This window comes from Lycium barbarum, chromosome 11 (assembly GCF_019175385.1).
Source record: "Lycium barbarum isolate Lr01 chromosome 11, ASM1917538v2, whole genome shotgun sequence".
In the NCBI taxonomy this organism is placed as follows: Eukaryota; Viridiplantae; Streptophyta; class Magnoliopsida; order Solanales; family Solanaceae; genus Lycium; species Lycium barbarum.
Genome location: NC_083347.1, coordinates 98220689 through 98241378, shown reverse-complemented (window position 1 = coordinate 98241378; position 20690 = coordinate 98220689). Strand labels below are relative to the sequence as shown.

Sequence of the window (20690 nt, the reverse complement as noted above, 5' to 3'; positions counted from 1 at the left end):
AATTCAAAGGGAAGTGAATTTGCTTATTAATTATGCTTAGTTAAAAATATGCATGATTGATTCAAACTTGAAGAGTTATCTATAAAATATAATTGAATTTATACTTGCATATTAGTGACGTTTTTGAAACATCTATAATGAAAACATGATTCCCTTTACTTAAAATATATAGTCATGCCATTTTGCAAATTAATTATCCCAAATAAAATGAAGCATGAAAAGAATAGTATTAACTTATGAAATTAATTGTTAGTATTCCTTAAACTAACTACCCATCACTAAAACTAACCTCCTAATTTATTAGGATTTATCTAAACTAAGAAAACAAAACAAACAAAGAGTTAGTTGCATAATACAAATTAAATGCATAAATAAATAAAGGGGGAAATAATTCAGATGGATTCAGCCCATTTTTTGTAAGAAAGGGGCTGCTGCAGTCGGACATGGGCTCAGCCCATTTTGAGGGATGACTGATCTGCTACTGTTGGGCCTTGAACACGTAGAAGATTCTGTTGGGCTTTTAGCCCAACACCGAATATGGACGAAGAACGAGTCACTCGGACTCGTATGTGGTGATCATGCAAAAATGAAAAGAAAAGGATTAGCATGTAATCAACGGAGGCTAAACATATATATATATATATATATATATATATATATATATATATTGTAAGTTCTCAAAAAACAAACCAATATTTGCAACATATTATTTCTTGCACAAATACATATTTTACTGATATGACGGCATGATAGTGAATGATACTTGAAAATTTAATATCTAACTCAATAGCAATTTCGCTGGCTTCAGTTTTCTAAACTGAGGAAAATATGGGCCTTATGTATTCTGCCAATCTTAGTCGTATACATGATATTCCTAAGATATGTACACCTGGATGCACATATCACATGTATATCAAGTGTATGCCCCTTGCCTTAATAAAATTGAAATGCTTATAAGTATATTGAGGATATTCCCAAACAATCACCATACAACAGCCAATGCGAAACACAGAATCAACTCATGTTCTGAAATATTTCAACTAGCTATGCCGATATGCACGAGATTCCTTGTCGGATCTCACTCTCAAGTTCATAAGTAGCAATTTCAAACATGTTATTCATAAGATGAGAAGTTATTCCATTTTTTGACATATGAGTGGGATGAGGACTGTTTTCCAGATTTTTGTTTTATCTTGAGCAAAACAACCAAAAGCTAAAAATGTACACTTAAGTACACCCAGAAAAGAAGATATCAAACTATGGAAAACAGGTTTGAGATTTCTGCATGTGTTTGAATGCATAAAGAGACGACCAAACAACCCCCAAGCAGGTTCTCAACAAAAGGAAAAAAAAGAGAACTGAAACCCGTTCACAATTCACAGAAAAAAGGGTTTACATCACCCTTAGATATTCGAACAAGCATTCAAACAGCAAGTCATTTTAAAAGGAAAAAAAAAGAATATGCAAGCATATACAATTACGTGAAGGCACATACTAGCAATCGAAGTTCATGCATATTGAGTACATGTTGGTGATTTGAGGATGGCATGCTGGGGACAGGCATGAGGGATGAGCTTATGCTAGTGCCAAACATTATGTAGAACTCTTATATTTGAGCAAGGTAAACAAAACTTTCTCAATCTTGTTAGAGAGCAACAAACATAGAAATTCTGAATCGAGGCTCAATCCTAGCAGTCATCTGATTTCGCATAACTTAATGTTATCACTGGAACTGGAGATATGCTTTCTACACTTAAGGGGGGGGCAAAAAGGAAAGATGTGCAAATGGGCATAAGTGGTCAGAAGGGCCTACAAGACATGCTCAAACAAACACATATGTAAACTAAACAACTATGCCCAGTACCAATGCATTACAGACTACCATATATTCCAACGTGAGTTCACTAGCACCCTCTTAACAATTTAGGATCACTTTGGGGTTAAGCTTTTATCTAAGCATCTCTTCAAATTGGTATAAGAAAAACAAGCAAGGAATATCTATTAAAGGATTAAGACACATGATTCAGCACAAAACAACTCAAAACAGTTTCTACATCAAACTTAAATGAATACCAATATCAGGCAGTCATGCTAGAGTTTCAGCCTCACTTCAAATTAATTTACATGCGAAGACACCACATCTATCCTGGCAACAGAACAACAGCAAACAATAGCAAAACCAGGCTTTAAGCGAACGATAGGCAGGAACTAGACCAACATGTACCTCGCAGCCAGACTACGAAAAAAAAAACATCTGAATCTTGCTATACAATAGCCAATCGATCAACCATAACAAGAACATCACACAAATCATGATGAACTAAAGCAAAACCAATATATGAATGTTTAATACAGGCAGACTAGAGCCAACATAATTTCTGAGGCGTATTTGACTGAACCAGCTAAGAAAAGAACTAGATCATGCTTAATATCTCAGGGCATAATAACACATAAGACATATTTGACTGCATAAAACTAAACTAAGCTAATGTATAGGATTCGATAAATTAAGCTGGGACTAACATATAAACAGGCTTAACTACTAAACTAAACTAACACAGGAAATCATGTTTTTGCTAACTAAGCTGGCACATAAACATATATGCATACAGGTAACTAAAAAAAAAAAAGGAAAATAGGAAATGAATAGACAAGGGGGTTGCTACCTTTTGCGAGTGCAGCGAAATGGGTGCGGGTCTTCGATTCACACTCGAAACACTTCAAATTCGAGGTTGCGAAACTCGGATTCGCAACAAACACAGAACAGACGAAAAATCCTTTTAGTATTTTTTGTTCGATATTTTTTGCGATATTGTGACAACTAAACAAAATATTTCACAGGGGATTTCTGGAACTGAAAGAAAATCGGCTCTTTTGGAATTTTTCTGAATCCAAAAAAAAATCCCCCCCTTAATTCGAATTTTTCTCCCTCATTTATAGATCTACCATTTATTTTTGTGTTGAATAAAGGGAAAGGGAGCGGGGAACAACAGAAGGTGGAGATGTAGTGGTGTCAGAGCAGGCGGAGGTGGAGAGGGAATAGACGCGTGGGGGACAGGCTATGGTGGAGATGTCAGACGCGAGTGGGGGTAACGTGGTGTCAGAGGATGGTGCGGGTAACGATGGTGAAATGGAGGTATGGGTGTGGGTGATGAAGCAGTGGGGTGAGGGAGATAGTGGAGGTGCGTGTAGCGTGGGAAGAGTCGACGACGAAAGAGGGGAAATGAGGAGGCGCGGCGGTGGCGATGGGGTTGGAGGCGGTGATGGGAGGAGGAAGAAGGAAAGAGAAGAGGCGGAAAGGAGGCGGCGGACGAAGATGTGGTGGCGATGAAGAAGAGGAAAGGGGAAGAGGGAGGCGGAGAAGAGGCGGTGAAAGGGAATAAGGGAAACCCTTTTCCCTTATTTTGAACGAAAATGGATCGGGCCTGGTCCATTTGTGGACTGGGTCAATTTTTAGACCGGGTATTAAAAGAATAGGCTAATAAATTAAAATACGGATTATTCCAAAAATTGAGATAAGGGATATGGACTAGTCCAAAAAATATCAGGAGTCAATCGGGCTTTGATTTGGAGTCCGGTAAGTCAAAATGCGGACCGAGTGCAAGAAATAGTTCGTCTTCGAAACTTGAATAAAAGACCCATTTTGATTAACGATGTACTAAGGGTGCCGGAATATCACCTGGTACGAAAAATGTGCAATTGTAAAAGACCCGGATAATGAATTATATGCTGTTGCAATGACCGTGCAATAATATTTTAACAATAAATAAACGCTATCATTTTAAATGTGCGAAATAAGTGTGATGTGTATGCGGAAGTTGATAAAATGCCGAGAAATGCCAGTTTCAATAATACTAAATAACCGTAACGAATGACTAGCGGTAATAATACTGCTGATAATAATAATACTAATAATTAACAACAATGATAATGATAAATGATGACGGTAGTACTGATAATGCTGATGATAACGGTGATAAACAATAATAATAGATATAATAATAATAGTAGATAACAAATATTGACAACTAATAACAAAAATAACAATAGGAATAATGATAATAATTAATAATAATAATACTAACAATAATAATAATAATAATAATAATAATAATAAAAATAATAATAATAATAATAATAATAACAACAATAACTATGACGATAACGATAATAAATAACAATTGTTGATAAAATCAATGATAATAATTAATAAAAAAATGACAATGGTAATGATGAATAATAATTAATAACAAAAATAACGCTGATAATAGTGATTAGTAATTAACAATAATAATAATAATAATAATGATAATGGAAATAACAAGAATAATAATTAATGACAATTAGTAATAATGGTAATTTAAGAATAATAATAATAGTCGTTAATAATAATAATAATAATAATAATAATAATAATGATAATAATAGTTGTAACAGAATAATGAAACGCCGTCATTGATAGGGACTAACAACTATAGTAAACATAATATATATTATTATTTATTTTATTTTTTTTTTATTTTTTTTTTTATTTTTTTTATTTTTTTTTTAAATATTAGAAGCGCAAATATGTATTTCGGAGGAGAGGCGGGACAAAATTGGGTGTCAACAACTTGTCCCTCTTTGCCTGATAATGATGAAAGAATTTTCGGGCAAAGACGTTGACTTAGTAGCCTATTTTGTCCCGGCTAGAGGATTATGAAGGACTAAGGGTAAAGAAAATTACGGCCGAACTCTGGTCTCTGAATCGCCTACATATCTCGGGCTGCACGAGAATCAGGCTGTGTGTAGTTCTGGGAAGACTACGACACCTACGACTGGCAACTCACGATTTGATGCGAATCTTCGCAAAAATATTGTCCCAGTGTCGAGTTATGATGACACTGGGTATTGTGATAGACCCCTGAAAATTGGTTGTGCTGGAATGTGAACGGGAATTTTGAATTTGGAGTCGAGTGTTCGAGGTAGATCTTTGACCCTTGTCGGGATGTCTGCTTGTCCTTCCCGACGTATTGCCCCAGTTCGCTGCCGAAGAAATAGTTCCACGTTGCGCTAAAGCTCCTGCGAAACTTTAAACTAGATAAAATAGTCAGTAACAAATAAATATTGAAGTAAAGTGATGCAAGTGCGGTGAAATGCGGCTGCGAGCGCACGCGGGGCATTTGAAAATAATAATAAAACAGTGAAGGTGCGGTGCGATGTCTTAGGCAGAAATTTTTTCAAAGGGCGATGCGCAGCCTTATGCGGAAACTACAAAGGGCGGTGCGCAGCCTATGCAACATGAAAGGTGGTGCACAGCCTTATGCAGAAAATTTAAAGGGCGGTGCATGGTCCAGGCAGTATATGAAAGCGATGCAAAGGGCGGTGCGTAGCCCATGCATCATATGAAAGGCGGTGCGCAGTCTTATGCAGAAATTAAAAAAGGGCGATGCATGGTTCAGGCAATATATGAAAGCGATGCGAAGGGCTGTGCGTAGCCCATGCATCATATGAAAGGCGGTGCGCAGCCTTATGCGAAAAATTTAAAAGGGCGGTGCGCAGCCCAAAATGTCCTATTAAAGGCGGATTAGCCTAAACTGCCCTATTAAAGGCGGACTAGCCTAAAATGTTCAATTAAAGGCGAGCAAACCTAAAGTGTCCTATTAAAGGCGGACGAGCTTAAAGTCCTATTAAAGGCGGACGGGCCTAAATGTCCTATTAAAGGCGGACTAGCCTAAACTGCCCTATTAAAGGCGGACTAACCTAAAAGGTTCAATTAAAGGCGAACAAACCTAAAGTGTCCTATTAAAGGCAGACGGGCCTAAATGTCCCATTGAAGGCGGACGGGCCTAAATGTCCTATTAAAGGCGGACGGGCCTAAATGTCCTATTAAAGGCGGACTAGCCTAAAATGTTCAATTAAAGGCGAACAAACCTAAAGTGTCCTATTAAAGGCAGACGGGCCTAAATGTCCCATTAAAGGCGGACGGGCCTAAATGTCCTATTAAAGGCGGACGGGCCTAAATATCCTATTAAAGGCGGACGGGCCTAAATGTCCTATTAAAGGCGGACGGGCCTAAATGTCCTATTAAAGGCGGACGGGCCTAAATGAGGTGCTTTTGCGAACAATGATGATGTGCCTTTGCAGGGCATTTGAAAGTAATAATGTAATGCAGGTGCGGTTGCTTTTGCAGTGCGGGGCATTTTGAAAACAGCAGTGCAGTGCGGGGCATTTAAAGCAATAGTGCATGCGCATTGTATTTGAAAGCATTTATGCAAGGCATTTGAAAGCAATAGGAAATGTTTGTGCATCGACACGTTTGAAAAATCACTTGCAAGACTCAAGCATTAATTTGTTGCGAATCTCGCATATTATTGATACTCGAGAGGCATAATCGTTATAAGAAAGATCAAATCGTTCGACGTGCAATCCTTGCGAGGCTGCGAACATTATATATTTTGGCTTCCGCAACTTGGGAACCGTGAAACAAAGCGAGCATCCTTTCTCCCAAGTCCTTTTTTTTTTTTTTTTTTTGCCTGATGACTCTGTTGGCCATATTCTCTTTCATGTTTTCTCGATGTCGCTTGCGATGATGCCCTTAAAAATTGTCCCAGTTTCTGGTATAGGAGGATATCGAGCTTTTGCGAATGGCGAGACCGAGCCTGACATAGGCTGCCTATGTATCCCACTAAGGGAATCAGGTCAAGCATAGTTCAAATTACAAAGCAGAATAAAATTGAGATAAGAGACGGTGCTCAGTCTTATGCTAAAATTTCAAAGGGACGGTGCACAGCCCAAAATGTCCTATTAAAGGCGGACGAGCCTAAGATGTCCTATTAAAGGCGGACGAGCCTAAAATGTCCTATTAAAGGCGGACGAGCCTAAAAATGTCCTATTAAAGGCGGACGAGCCTAAAATGTCCTATTAAAGGCGGACGAGCCTAAAAATGCAGTGCTTGATTTATGATTACTAAAATTAGTGCGGAGCGAGGAGCTTTGCGATGCTTTATTTGTATGCGGTGAGACGAGTTTGACGCAGTGTGTAATTTGTAGCAGCAAATATTCATGACGTAATGCCGAAGATTTGGGGACCTTCTACCCTGCCAAAATTTGCATCTAAAAGTTCCTGCACTCAAAGAAATTGGTGAGTTTCAAATTTAATCAGTATTAAGTTGACTTTGCCCTTTGCTTTATCCGAATCTTGCGATTGCCGACTTGATACTATGCGATATCCTTCAAAAATAGCTAAAATATGCCCCTGCGTTACTCAAAGAAAAATTGTTAGTGTAAAAATAAAATGGTTGCCTTGCATTGAACACCAAAGCTTTGGCGTTGAATCTGCATTTCTCGAGGTGATGTCATTGCAACAATCCGGTGACGCTAATACATTGCTCGAGATTTCGATTCATGCTTTTGTTGAATAATGATAGGCCATTTGCAAAGCTGCCCCAGTGTTGCTTTATGGGGAAGATGGAATTTTCACTAAATTAAGACCGTGTCCGAGAATGGACTGCCTACTTATCCCGAAGGAATCAGGTCGAAAGTAGTTCATAACAAGCTTTAGCAAAAAATTACAAGAAGGAAAGCTGATGGGTGGAGAATGCTAGTGACGGTAGATCCTTTCAATAGTCTTACTTAGTCCTACACTTCCTTTTCAAATGTCTCGGTGCCAATTTTGACCGATCACCGGTAACAATAATTGCATTTGCAACTGAAGGGCCATCATTGTCGTACAATTTATTTTGTTGCACACTTATCTTATCCTTTTCGATCATGTTCTGGATCTTATGCTTAAGAGCCGGGCAATTTTCTGTGTCATGACCTGGAATATTAGAGTGGTAAGCACAACTCTTGGACCAATCAAAATCTGGCGGTAGGCTTTTAGGGATCCATCCTTTCTTTGGCTTCAGGAGTCCCTTGGCTTTCGTTTTCTCAAATATGCTGGTTAATGACTCTTCAAGAGGAGTAAAAGTGCGGAATTTTGCGTGCTCTGACTGTCGTAAGCTAGACTGTGCTTGATCGGTTTGATTTTGAAAGCCTCGTTGATGAAAGTATACATGATCACACGAACATTGATAGTTCTGCCGTGATTGCGGCTGACGTGTAGACCTGACAGTTGAGTCGGTCTCTCTGTTTTTGCCTTGCAAGTTGTTGAATGTCTCGGCTTGAAAAGTTTCTTGTACTGATGAAGTGTCAACAATTTTTCCTGCTCGAATGCCCGCTTCTACTTGCTTTCCAACTTGAATTAAATCAGAAAAGTCGCGTAACCGCGCACATAACAACTTTTCATAATATATGCCCTTTTGCATTTGGATGAAAGTTGAAATCAGCTCATTCTCGGGCAACGAAGGGTGTATTTTTGAAGCTTCCAATCTCCACCGGATGGCATATTCCTGAAAAGACTCATGTGGCATTCTTTCTATCTCAAGCATATCATACAGATTTGGACTAACCCCGATGTTAAATTTGAAATGTTCTACAAAGTCGCGGGCCATGTCCTCCCATGTGTACCATTTGCGAAAGTCTTGTTCTGTGTACCAATCTAACGCCAACCCTGATAGGCTCTGAATGAACAATTTCATCCTTATGGCTTCATCTTGCCCAATTCCCATTAATCTGCTACAATAGTCCTTCAAGTGCGTAACAGGATTTCCTCGGCCATTAAAGGTGTTGAATTTTGGCACTTTGAATCCTGGCGGCAAATCAACATTCGGAAGCATGCACAAACTTTCATATCTTAAACTTTGGACATTTCTCGCCCGCATCTCTTCTTCGATAATTCTCCTTAAATTGTGAAGCTCTCTATTCGAGTTATTCTGATTGATTGTATTCATTTCATTCCTCAATCTCTTGTGTGGGTATACCGCTAGCTGATTTTGCTGGTTTTCTGTGAAGGGCGCTGCAAGTGCAGGCTTTTGGACATTAGGTATCAATGTGACTTGCAAAGCTTCTGGTTTAATAGAGTATCTTGGCGGTATGTTGGTATGAGCTGGGTGAGGAGAGATAGTGAAGGAAATGTTTCGGGTAGAGCTGGAAGCTGAACTTGTGTTAGGAAGAAGGCTGAGGGTATTTCCCAAATTGACCAATACGCTTTTTTGTACTACATTCTTCTCGCTATCCTCATTTTGCGCTTGCACCAACCCCACACCGGTGTTGAATGACTCAAATCTTTTTGCCATTGTATCTCGTCCTTAATGCAGATTCGCAGCCAAAACAATGTTCAATGCCAGATAACCCGTAAAAGAGGGACACAAGAAGCTCTAGAATTTGTAGTCTGACGGTATCGTGACAGGCTGAATTGATGGCACGTAATCCTGATTTGATTCGTCTTTAATCTCGTCAACCTTCAAAAACAGGTGTATAAAGTTATAGAATTATTTTGATAAAAAAAAAAAAAAAAAAAAAAAAAAAAAAAAGGCTGAAAGCAAAGCCGCATGGCTTTTGAGGCGAGGCCACAATGGCCCTGATTGATAGACTTGATTGTTGATCTCGCGATTTTAAGTTCCTGCATCCAAAGAAAAATTCTCAGTTTGGGAGGGGGAAAGTTGATTCGTGTTGGCTCGAAGCTTGACTTTGTTGGCGCCCTATTCATCCTGTTTGTTTGGATCTTGCGGCCTCCGTTTAAAGCCTCGGTAGATGAACAGTAGTGAAACAATTGAAGGAAAGTCTTCCATTTGAAAAAATATATACGTACGTGTATGTATGTAAGGAAAGATATATATGAAAATATATGTATACAAGTTGTAAGATATTCTTGCTAACTTTCGATTGCGACACTTCCGAGAACTTTGAAAGGTCATTTGTGTGTACTATTCTTGTCTAGTAGCCTTAATAGTGTCGATGTCCAACTTTTCTCTTGTCTAATCTTCCAAAATATGCCCCAGTTTTGAATCATGTGCTATGTTTGTGACCGAACCTTGTATAGGTTGCCTACGTATCCACCAAGGAATCAGGTCCGAACGTAGTTCGTGACGCATAAGATGTTTTGGATTTTTGTTATAAAGCAACCGAACCCTATGTGGGCTGCCTACGTATCCCACCATGGGAATCAGGTCAGCGTAGTTCGGACGCATGTGAATGGCAAAAATTCTAACCTAGTATGACCGAGTCCCTATGTGGGCTGCCTAAAGGAAAGGTTGCAAACTAAAGGAACTAAAGGAAAGGTTGCAAACTAGGTTGTCTAACCTAATGTCGTACTTTGATTTCTTCTTGAATTGCTAGCTTTTAGGCTTATGTTGTCACCTATCGGCTATTTCAATTTCTCGAGTGGAATCTTGTCTTGTCCCCTAGTTTCTTTGTTACTCTCTCAGGATTTGTCTATTCGTTCATGTCACAATCGTAGAGTTGGCAGATTTGATAAGTAAAGTGGAAAATAGAAGATTAAGGAAAATCCGAAATGCATTCATAGTTTTGCAATTCAAGCTTCCACAAGGTGAAGCAAAACAAACAAAATTTTGGGTACGGTTCAAGCATCAATAAAAGAAAACAAGTTCACTACATGTTCATGCCACCAAGGCTCCTGGCGAATCAGGGACGGAGTACAAGTCCAGTTCTTCAGAGTCTCTCCTGGTTCTGTACCCTGGATGGTTGGTGTCTCAGTAGTTGTTGCAGCCATCTTCACTGGCACTTGTTTTCGAATCATCCCCACAGGCGCAACGAACATTGATGACACGCCTCTCTCCATCTTTTCCAATTGGCGTAACAGCCTCCTTCTGATTCTTAACTTTTTGATAATTATCATGTTCACGTTGGCGTTTTCGTGAGTAGGAAAAGGGATGGCGATCCATATCGGGTCGAGCTCCAGTGAGCTGGATTGTTCCTTCCTTAATCAAGGCTTCGATTTTGCTTTTGAAGCCATAGCAATCCTCAGTGGCATGCCCAGGAACTCCAGAATGATATGCGCAATGCTTGGAACTATCAAACCATTTTGGGATAGGATTGAGAATTTTCCCTTCAATAGGTTGTACCACGCCTGCCGCTTTCAGTCTTTCAAATAGCTGAGACAAAGGTTCAGCGAACTGAGTGTAATCACGGGCGTTTTTTATGACAGGGTTTGGACGGGCTCTATGTGTGGTATGTGGTCGATTTCGGTGGGTGGAAATTTGGGCAAATTGGTATGGACGTAAGTTTTGATATTGAGGTGCTCGGGGTTGGTAGTAATTTGGTTGAGTACTATAGACAGGGTAAGGGAATAGTGGAGCTTGGTAGGGTTCAACGTAATGGTAAGGGTAGAAAGGTTGTTGTGGATGGCCAAAGTATGTAAGGACTTGGTTTGGTGGGTTTAGAGGAGTAATTGTAGGTGGTGGGTTAGTGTTGGTGGGTACAGCAACGTAAGGAGTATTACCTAGTGATTGATTTGGTGGGTTGACGGGTGGTGGATCAGGAGCGGCATAGGTAGTGTAGGTTGGAGGTAAGTTGTTGTTGGTAGGTACAGTGTTTTGTGGAGGAAAATGTTCGGGGACTGGAGATTCAAGTGATGGAAAACGAGATGGGTTTGATGCGACGTTCTTAGGTTCAGGAGGCGGACTCTGGAGTGTAACAGATGAGTTGGTCATGTTTCTAACCCGATTCAGCTCTCTGCGTAGATCCTCAATCTCTTGAGTCAGGCGGGCAATATGTTCATCCCGTTGAATAGTAGTTCCATGTTCGGAAGTCTCGGGCGGATCGCTAGAGATCACGATATTTTCCACACCAGTTAAACTAGCTGCGGCCGGATCGGACATAGTAATTTCATTTCCTTGAATGGCCCAACTACGTTCAGGTAACGACGACGTCTTTGACCTTGTGATGTAAGGATGGTCGGCCATTGAGTGTCAACACGAATCAACTCTTTTTTTGGGAATAAGATAAAAGAAACATAAAGTATAAATGATGTTAGTCTCGTGAACATATCTAGGTAAAGTCATGATCATGTAAAGTCAAGTAAGACATGTAGCAAATAATTCATCAAATAAAGTCAAACAAGTATATCAAACAATAACGTGTCCTAATATGCATGTGACCTCTTTGTGCCAGAGGTAGGCCTATCGTCGTTTGAAGGGTAAAGTGTGCCATAATATGTCATCCTGTTGCTTTAATTAATTAAACGGATTCTATTTCCCCAAAATAAAGTAAAAAACATTGTGTAACATTTATTAACACATTAAATGAATACAACATGAAGTGTTTCCTAATCTGAGTAAAGTAAATACAACTTTCTATGTCTAACTTCTAGCTCCGTTTTTGATGTCTTTGATCTTCGTCATTTGTTGTACTCCAATGCAAATCCAAACCTGTCATAGAAACGTTAGTCACCCCCTCCTTTCTAAAGTTTAATTAATTAGAGCAAATAGTCAATATTTAGGCACAGTTATCCTTCAAACATGCATATAAAGTATGATTGGTGTCACTTGGGGTCGTGAACCCGCTTGGACGTTTGGACAAAGTCATCTAATGGGCTTAATACACCAAGGATATTAAACCTCCTAGGATATGAAATGTATGCTCTTAATAAAAGGTGTTGGTTTAGCCCTATCCTAGGTTGACTAGGAGTGGGTTTACTAGACGCAAGGTTCCCGAGTGGACTACTCGAGTGAGAAGGCTACGCGGTCACCGTTATTCGGACACCCCCGCGCACGCGCCAACTCTCCTAAGATTTGGATTCTACGAAGAAATTTGCGGGTGCGCTAAGCACACCTCGCGTGTACGTGTGATAGTGTGAGATTTCCAAAAGTGGAGGAAATATGAACGGGATGCCAATTTAAGGAAAGCAGTAACATATTATTACATAGAAAATTTCTCATAATAAAGCAAATACTTAAGAGAACACAAAAGAAACAAACAAGGCAACAAATAAAAGCAAGCATAAAGAAAACAATCAAACATCCAACAATTTAATTATTAACCTAAGTGTGTTATGGTTAGAACCCTATTCCCCAGCAGAGTCGCCAAGCTATTATACCCCCTTTTAATCGGGTTGAAGCGGAGTACAACATATTGGTGATTCCTCTTTGTTTGTTTTAAGGAGTCGCCACCTAATTAATTTAACGGTGAATTAGGACACCTAGATATTAACTAAGGTAAATCTAGCTAAACCTCCGTTAATAGTCTGCTTAATCAGTATGATTCTGGGTAAGGGTTCTATATTATCCTAAAGGGAAGGGGTTAGGCATCCTTTAGAATCCGTTAACTACGGTTGTCCGGCCAAACTTAGGTTAATTAATTAAGATGAAAATTCATATAAAAAAAAGGGACTTTGGATGTCATTTTAAATAAAACTCATAAATATAACTAAGGCTTTAAATCAAATGCAATTTAACAATAAAACTTATAAAAAGATGATTTGCATAAAAGAGGATTTTAGATGCCATTTAAACAAGGCTTAAAATGTTGCTAAGACTTTATATGAAATATAATAAATGCATTTTAAGATAAAACTTGTAGGAAATATAACAATTTTTTGCAGGGAAGTGAATTTGCTTATTAATTATGCTTAGTTAAAAATATGCATGATTGATTCAAACTTGAAGAGTTATCTATAAAATATAATTGAATTTATACTTGCATATTAGTGACGTTTTTGAAACATCTATAATGAAAACATGATTCCCTTTACTTAAAATATATAGTCATGCCATTTTGCAAATTAATTATCCCAAATAAAATGAAGCATGAAAAGAATAGTATTAACTTATGAAATTAATTGTTAGTATTCCTTAAACTAACTACCCATCACTAAAACTAACCTCCTAATTTATTAGGATTTATCTAAACTAAGAAAACAAAACAAACAAAGAGTTAGTTGCATAATACAAATTAAATGCATAAATAAATAAAGGGGGAAATAATTCAGATGGATTCAGCCCATTTTTTGTAAGAAAGGGGCTGCTGCAGTCGGACATGGGCTCAGCCCATTTTGAGGGATGACTGATCTGCTACTGTTGGGCCTTGAACACGTAGAAGATTCTGTTGGGCTTTTAGCCCAACACCGAATATGGACGAAGAACGAGTCACTCGGACTCGTATGTGGTGATCATGCAAAAATGAAAAGAAAAGGATTAGCATGTAATCAACGGAGGCTAAACATATATATATATATATATATATATATATATATATATATATATATATATATATATATATATATATATATATTGTAAGTTCTCAAAAAACAAACCAATATTTGCAACATATTATTTCTTGCACAAATACATATTTTACTGATATGACGGCATGATAGTGAATGATACTTGAAAATTTAATATCTAACTCAATAGCAATTTCGCTGGCTTCAGTTTTCTAAACTGAGGAAAATATGGGCCTTATGTATTCTGCCAATCTTAGTCGTATACATGATATTCCTAAGATATGTACACCTGGATGCACATATCACATGTATATCAAGTGTATGCCCCTTGCCTTAATAAAATTGAAATGCTTATAAGTATATTGAGGATATTCCCAAACAATCACCATACAACAGCCAATGCGAAACACAGAATCAACTCATGTTCTGAAATATTTCAACTAGCTATGCCGATATGCACGAGATTCCTTGTCGGATCTCACTCTCAAGTTCATAAGTAGCAATTTCAAACATGTTATTCATAAGATGAGAAGTTATTCCATTTTTTGACATATGAGTGGGATGAGGACTGTTTTCCAGATTTTTGTTTTATCTTGAGCAAAACAACCAAAAGCTAAAAATGTACACTTAAGTACACCCAGAAAAGAAGATATCAAACTATGGAAAACAGGTTTGAGATTTCTGCATGTGTTTGAATGCATAAAGAGACGACCAAACAACCCCCAAGCAGGTTCTCAACAAAAGGAAAAAAAAGAGAACTGAAACCCGTTCACAATTCACAGAAAAAAGGGTTTACATCACCCTTAGATATTCGAACAAGCATTCAAACAGCAAGTCATTTTAAAAGGAAAAAAAAAGAATATGCAAGCATATACAATTACGTGAAGGCACATACTAGCAATCGAAGTTCATGCATATTGAGTACATGTTGGTGATTTGAGGATGGCATGCTGGGGACAGGCATGAGGGATGAGCTTATGCTAGTGCCAAACATTATGTAGAACTCTTATATTTGAGCAAGGTAAACAAAACTTTCTCAATCTTGTTAGAGAGCAACAAACATAGAAATTCTGAATCGAGGCTCAATCCTAGCAGTCATCTGATTTCGCATAACTTAATGTTATCACTGGAACTGGAGATATGCTTTCTACACTTAAGGGGGGGGCAAAAAGGAAAGATGTGCAAATGGGCATAAGTGGTCAGAAGGGCCTACAAGACATGCTCAAACAAACACATATGTAAACTAAACAACTATGCCCAGTACCAATGCATTACAGACTACCATATATTCCAACGTGAGTTCACTAGCACCCTCTTAACAATTTAGGATCACTTTGGGGTTAAGCTTTTATCTAAGCATCTCTTCAAATTGGTATAAGAAAAACAAGCAAGGAATATCTATTAAAGGATTAAGACACATGATTCAGCACAAAACAACTCAAAACAGTTTCTACATCAAACTTAAATGAATACCAATATCAGGCAGTCATGCTAGAGTTTCAGCCTCACTTCAAATTAATTTACATGCGAAGACACCACATCTATCCTGGCAACAGAACAACAGCAAACAATAGCAAAACCAGGCTTTAAGCGAACGATAGGCAGGAACTAGACCAACATGTACCTCGCAGCCAGACTACGAAAAAAAAAACATCTGAATCTTGCTATACAATAGCCAATCGATCAACCATAACAAGAACATCACACAAATCATGATGAACTAAAGCAAAACCAATATATGAATGTTTAATACAGGCAGACTAGAGCCAACATAATTTCTGAGGCGTATTTGACTGAACCAGCTAAGAAAAGAACTAGATCATGCTTAATATCTCAGGGCATAATAACACATAAGACATATTTGACTGCATAAAACTAAACTAAGCTAATGTATAGGATTCGATAAATTAAGCTGGGACTAACATATAAACAGGCTTAACTACTAAACTAAACTAACACAGGAAATCATGTTTTTGCTAACTAAGCTGGCACATAAACATATATGCATACAGGTAACTAAAAAAAAAAAGGAAAATAGGAAATGAATAGACAAGGGGGTTGCTACCTTTTGCGAGTGCAGCGAAATGGGTGCGGGTCTTCGATTCACACTCGAAACACTTCAAATTCGAGGTTGCGAAACTCGGATTCGCAACAAACACAGAACAGACGAAAAATCCTTTTAGTATTTTTTGTTCGATATTTTTTGCGATATTGTGACAACTAAACAAAATATTTCACAGGGGATTTCTGGAACTGAAAGAAAATCGGCTCTTTTGGAATTTTTCTGAATCCAAAAAAAAATCCCCCCCTTAATTCGAATTTTTCTCCCTCATTTATAGATCTACCATTTATTTTTGTGTTGAATAAAGGGAAAGGGAGCGGGGAACAACAGAAGGTGGAGATGTAGTGGTGTCAGAGCAGGCGGAGGTGGAGAGGGAATAGACGCGTGGGGGACAGGCTATGGTGGAGATGTCAGACGCGAGTGGGGGTAACGTGGTGTCAGAGGATGGTGCGGGTAACGATGGTGAAATGGAGGTATGGGTGTGGGTGATGAAGCAGTGGGGTGAGGGAGATAGTGGAGGTGCGTGTAGCGTGGGAAGAGTCGACGACGAAAGAGGGGAAATGAGGAGGCGCGGCGGTGGCGATGGGGTTGGAGGCGGTGATGGGAGGAGGAAGAAGGAAAGAGAAGAGGCGGAAAGGAGGCGGCGGACGAAGATGTGGTGGCGATGAAGAAGAGGAAAGGGGAAGAGGGAGGCGGAGAAGAGGCGGTGAAAGGGAATAAGGGAAACCCTTTTCCCTTATTTTGAACGAAAATGGATCGGGCCTGGTCCATTTGTGGACTGGGTCAATTTTTAGACCGGGTATTAAAAGAATAGGCTAATAAATTAAAATACGGATTATTCCAAAAATTGAGATAAGGGATATGGACTAGTCCAAAAAATATCAGGAGTCAATCGGGCTTTGATTTGGAGTCCGGTAAGTCAAAATGCGGACCGAGTGCAAGAAATAGTTCGTCTTCGAAACTTGAATAAAAGACCCATTTTGATTAACGATGTACTAAGGGTGCCGGAATATCACCTGGTACGAAAAATGTGCAATTGTAAAAGACCCGGATAATGAATTATATGCTGTTGCAATGACCGTGCAATAATATTTTAACAATAAATAAACGCTATCATTTTAAATGTGCGAAATAAGTGTGATGTGTATGCGGAAGTTGATAAAATGCCGAGAAATGCCAGTTTCAATAATACTAAATAACCGTAACGAATGACTAGCGGTAATAATACTGCTGATAATAATAATACTAATAATTAACAACAATGATAATGATAAATGATGACGGTAGTACTGATAATGCTGATGATAACGGTGATAAACAATAATAATAGATATAATAATAATAGTAGATAACAAATATTGACAGCTAATAACAAAAATAACAATAGGAATAATGATAATAATTAATAATAATAATACTAACAATAATAATAATAATAATAATAATAATAATAAAAATAATAATAATAATAATAATAATAACAACAATAACTATGACGATAACGATAATAAATAACAATTGTTGATAAAATCAATGATAATAATTAATAAAAAAATGACAATGGTAATGATGAATAATAATTAATAACAAAAATAACGCTGATAATAGTGATTAGTAATTAACAATAATAATAATAATAATAATGATAATGGAAATAACAAGAATAATAATTAATGACAATTAGTAATAATGGTAATTTAAGAATAATAATAATAGTCGTTAATAATAATAATAATAATAATAATAATAATAATGATAATAATAGTTGTAACAGAATAATGAAACGCCGTCATTGATAGGGACTAACAACTATAGTAAACATAATATATATTATTATTTATTTTATTTTTTTATTATTTTTTTTTTATTTTTTTTATTTTTTTTTTAAATATTAGAAGCGCAAATATGTATTTCGGAGGAGAGGCGGGACAAAATTGGGTGTCAACAGTCTAAACTTAGACTTTGCCCATATCTTGCTAATTTGAACTTCTTTGGTTGAATAAGAGCTGATACTATACCTATAAGTTTCGATTCTGTGGAATAAGGTTATGCTAGTTTTGCCTATTATCTAAATATGAGTCAGTATACTACCATGCTATTTGATGAATCTTAAATGTGTTTGATGTGGGAGCCTGCCAAGCATATGGTTGTAATGAAGTTCCATGTATTTGTTTATCTTGTTGATTGTCGGTTCGTATTCATTGCATTCCAATCTAAAAAAATATTAAGCATACCCAATAATGGTGGAATTATCTCAAATATCTTGGTCTATGTCCTATGTTGTTTGTGTTTCTGTTGAAGTATCCCCATGACATATTTGTTCCTATATTCTCGAATGAAGCACTCTATTGGTTGAATTAGGACTGAACATAATTGGGCCTGAAATCTGTCTCTTAAAATTGAGAAGGACAGTTTTCCCTTTTGTTTCCAAAAGTTAAATCGAGTGCAGTCTAGTTTAAGTATGAAGTTCGTTGTTCGACACTATACTGGAGCTTAAAATCAGTCGGAGGATTTTTGAAATGAAATAGTGTATGGTCATTAAACGATGTTTCTTTAATGCACAGTTGAATTCATGCGGTTAGATTTCATAATTTCCTTTTTCTTTTATTCGTTAATGATTGATAAGTATCCTGCTCAAGTGTTTCTGAGAGGTTCGTTTGAGTTTATATTTTATATGTTCAATACAGTTCATTGACCGCTTACTAATCCTTTTTCCTTTCATTCTTATGCATGACCATCACATACGAGTCCGAGGGATTCGTTCCTCTTCCACATTCGGTGTCGGGCTAAGAGCCCAACGAAATCTCCTCCGTGTCCAGCCCATTCGCAGCAAAGAAAATAGAAAAACATAAAATTTTCTGGGCCAAAGCCCACACAGCAGCAGTCCGAAAATGGGCTGAGCCCATTTAAATTATCTACTCCTCTATTTATTTTGTGCATTTAATTTGTATTATGTAACTAACTCTTTGTTTGTTTTGTTTTTATTAGTTTAGATAAATCATAATTAATCAGTAGGTTTAGTTCTAGTAATGGGTAGTTAGTTTAAGGAAGATTAACAATTAATCCCATAAGATTATTCTCTTCTTTTCTGGTTTCATTTCTTTGATTTGCAAAATGGCATGATTTTATATTTCGAGTTAAGAGAATCGTATTTTATTCTTACTATCCTAGAAATTTCAAAACATCATTAATATGCAAACATAAATTCAAACACATTTTTTATAACTCTTCAAGTTTTTTGAGTCAAAATTACGCATATTCTTCATTAAGCATAGTTGATAAAGGATAATAAAAAATGGATAAAGGAAATATATTAGCTATTTTGTATTTTTTTCACACTTCTAAAACTCAAAGTCAATTAATACCTCATTGCTTAGTCTTTTAAATATTTATTAAAACATTGCATAAATCTGCATCTTCTTCTACTTATATGTAAGTTATCATACTTTGTAAACTTCATTTTTATTATGCTACTTCCTTTAAAACTATTAGCAACTATTCTAAATTTTATTCAAATAGTATTTTAAGATTTTCTTTTATACAAAGTATTAGTCTTATTTTAATAACCTTCTTATTTAAAGCCTTAGCAATATGTATAAGTCTTATTTTAAGCAGTTCATATTTTTCTTTTGCAACATTAGCAGCATTACAAGTCCACTTCTTAAAATTTAAATGCTACATCTTTAACTTCAATTAATTAACCTAAGTTTGGTCGGATAACCGTAAGTTAACGGATTCTAAAGGATGCCTAACTCCTTCCCTTTAGGATAATATAGAGCCCTTATCTAGAATCACACTGGTTAAGCAGACTATTAATTGAGGTTTAGTTTTAACTTTGCCTTAGTTAACCTCTAGGTGTCCTAATTCACCGTTAAATTAATTAGGTGGCGACTCCTTAAAACAAAATAAACGGGAATCACCAATACGTCATACTCCTAATTTTGACTCCGGTTAAAATGGGGTGTGACAGCTTGGCGACTCCACTGGGGACTTTAGGCTCTAACCATAACAGACTTAGGTTAATAGTTAATTTGTTGAATATCTTGTTTGTTTTCTTTTGCCTTCATTATTTCTTTTCCCTTATATGCTTTTGGGTGTTTGTATTTTATTCCTTATGTAAATTTTTCTATGTAATATGTATGTTATTGTTTTCCTTAAATTGGCATTCCGTTCATACTTCTTCCACTCCTGGAAAACTCACACATATTCACACACTTAAAGCGGCTTCGCAGTTTGCGCCCGTGCACTACTAAATTACCCCTTTAGTTGGATCGATCTTGTGGATTTAGTCGATCGGCGGTGCAGTCGACGGCCACGGACTTTCCACTCCCAAGTTGTCCGCTTGGGGGAGCCTTGCGTCTTAGGAAAACCACTCTTAGTCTACCTAGGTAGAGCGAAAACCAAAACCTTTTTTAAGACATGCACGAGCCTAGGAGGCTTAATACCCTTGGAGTATTAAGTTCATTAGTCAACCTTACCAAATGTCCAAATGAGTCTATGACTCTAAGTGACACTATTCACTATCTATGTGCATTATTTGAAGGACAAATATGTGGAATATATGGACCTAGTACTCTATGGATAG

At 37.2% G+C, this 20690-nt stretch overlaps 1 long non-coding RNA gene across 1 annotated transcript; it reads right to left on the bottom strand.

The window, feature by feature from the left end:
• Positions 1–208: 208 nt before the first annotated feature.
• On the bottom strand, positions 209–16871 carry LOC132616527 (uncharacterized). The gene is made up of 2 exons (XR_009573240.1): positions 15920–16871; positions 209–2576 (listed from the first exon to the last, which is right to left on the bottom strand). It is a non-coding gene; the product is annotated as an uncharacterized LOC132616527 (long non-coding RNA).
• Between the last annotated feature and the right edge of the window lie 3819 nt (positions 16872–20690).